Here is a 2,519-nt window from a genome sequence, read left to right on the forward strand (position 1 = left end):
AGAATGGAATGTAATCATGAAGTGTAATATTCCCATGAAGTGACATAAAGAAACCCAAATGAATGCGCCTAGCCATAAAAGAGATCCAATCACCAAATCTTTAATCATTTCATGCATTAAAGAGGTATGAAGTTCATTGGCATTGTTTAAACAAGGCCCAAGAATTTGCTCAACATTGAGGAATTGACCTTGATGGCATGAAATGGTCACAATAAGTTAATTTATGCCACTAGCAAAAAATGTGGGGAAGGTTAATAGGATGTGTTATCTTCCTGCAATGTGTCAGGTTGATAGTGGGGGGGAATAAAATTTCCCCACAAAATAAATGGTGGCCATCAATGAAGGTCTTCTCTTTAAAATAGATAGTCCAGATGCCATGGGAAATATCCTTAATGAGAGGTTAAAATGCAGCTATCAATATAGATCCTCCCCATGAGATGAGTTGTCCAGATGTAGTAAGAATCTCCCCAACAAAAGAAGCTAATAGCATGAAAGGTGTGGATCCCCACAACATGGCATAATTTTGGGTCTCAAAGCCTTGCAGAAGTATTACAGAGTGAGGAAACATCAGAATGGAAATATGTGGTAGTGTGATGCAATTCTGGGCTTTGGTGTCTGGTAGAGACACTAGGGTATGAAGAAATGTCAAAATGATGATTCATGGCAACATCTCACACTTTGGAATTTGACAAAATGGATGGTGATCTTTTAATCCTTCATTTAATCTCTATCATTGATTTTCACATGTGAACATTGGATTAACCTAAGTGCCAGAGATGGGACCCTCTACCATGTGGTGCAATTCTAGATTTTAGAGCCTTGAGAAAGCATTGGAGTATGAGTAAATGTCATAATGGTGATGCATGGAAATGTATCGTATCTTTGCGAAACCCTGTTGAGCCAAACACAAAGACATGACAACTATTGATCTCATCTACAAAGGAATCTAGCCCATTGAAGGTTTCTCTAATCAGATATCAATAATGGGTTGAATAGAGGCAAAAATAGCCAATAGTACCCATGTACAGCTAAAAATATGAAATCTCTTTAAGAAAAGAGGAAGAGGGAAAACCACATGGGAAAAATCCTCCCCCAAAAAGAGAATAATACAAAAAAAAAGAAAAAAATATGTATGAATGGAAGGTATAATCAAGACCCCTCATTGTGACATACATCATGCATATACTATCAATAAGTATAGAAGAAGAGATAAATAATGGCTCTTCTTCAATGCAGATTGTAGAATAGTTGTTGATGCTATAGGTGTGATGTAGAAACTATATTGTGATTGACTACCAACATTCCTCCCTTTAGGAAGAAACAAAACCAAATGTGCATCAATGAAAAAAAAAAAAAAGATGTATGAATGGAAGGTATAATCAAGACCCCCTCATTGTGACATACATCATGCATATACTATCAATAAGTATAGAAGAAGAGATAAATAATGGCTCTTCTTCAATGTAGATTGTAGAACAGTTGTTGATGCTATAGGTTTGATGTAGAAACTATATTGTGATTGAATACTAACATTCCTCCCTTTAGGAAGAAACAAAACCAAAGGTGCATCAATGAAGCCCCCCCAATTTGAAGGAAGAAACCTCAAAAAATATGGAATTGTTGGAATGTTCTCAAGTATCCCCAAGTCAAGGCTAAAAGAAGATGTCACAAATAAATTATGATCAGGCCCAATAGAAGAAGGTGATAAACAAGGAGCCAATGGTAACTCATTCACATGAGAATTTGTAGTTAGGAACTCTGCTAAAAAAGACAAGTCAAGATCAACTAAGGATGAATTTGGAACATATTGTAAAGACTTGAGATTATTCTTTAAAGATAAAGTAATCTTCTCCAATTGTTGTACTAATTCATGTGAAGATAAAGTGATATCCTCCAATTATTGCACTAATTCATGTGAGCCCATGGTTTTATGAATGCAATCGTGATCATGACTACAATATATACAATATCACTAGAAGGAGAAGGAATGGATGGCTCAAGAACTTGATCACATGTAAGAATACCAAAGTTCAAGCAACCAAAGTCCTCCTTAAGATGTGAATCAACACTAGAAGTGTGATCTGAATATGTTGAAGAATCATTATCATCATCAGAAGCAAAGTCTGCAAAGTAGTATATTTGAGATGCATGATCAACCACTCCTATAGCAATGATCTCTCTATTCTCCAATTCTTTGATAAGAACTAATATAGAAGTCAAATCCATAGTCCTTCTTGTTGGCCCATTAGTCAGTTGATAAATGGAAAGGAGATTATGAGTAAGGTGGTGTATACACAACACATCTTTGAAGGTCCCCTCAACCTTATCAATTGTTCCTTTCCCAATCACATTCATGTAAGTATGATTGCCCCTCAAAAGAGGTGGTGCATTACAAGGCTTAAATGAAGAATACAAAAATGTGAAGATGCCATATGATGAGAAGCTCTTGAATCTAGAAGTCATCTCCTTGAATCATGACTTGAAGCATTAATTAAGGCTTTATCTTTGGCCTTGTGATC

Source organism: Cupressus sempervirens, chromosome 5, assembly GCF_028749045.1.
Source record: "Cupressus sempervirens isolate cs-2001-9-10 chromosome 5, ASM2874904v1, whole genome shotgun sequence".
Classification (NCBI taxonomy): Eukaryota; Viridiplantae; Streptophyta; class Pinopsida; order Cupressales; family Cupressaceae; genus Cupressus; species Cupressus sempervirens.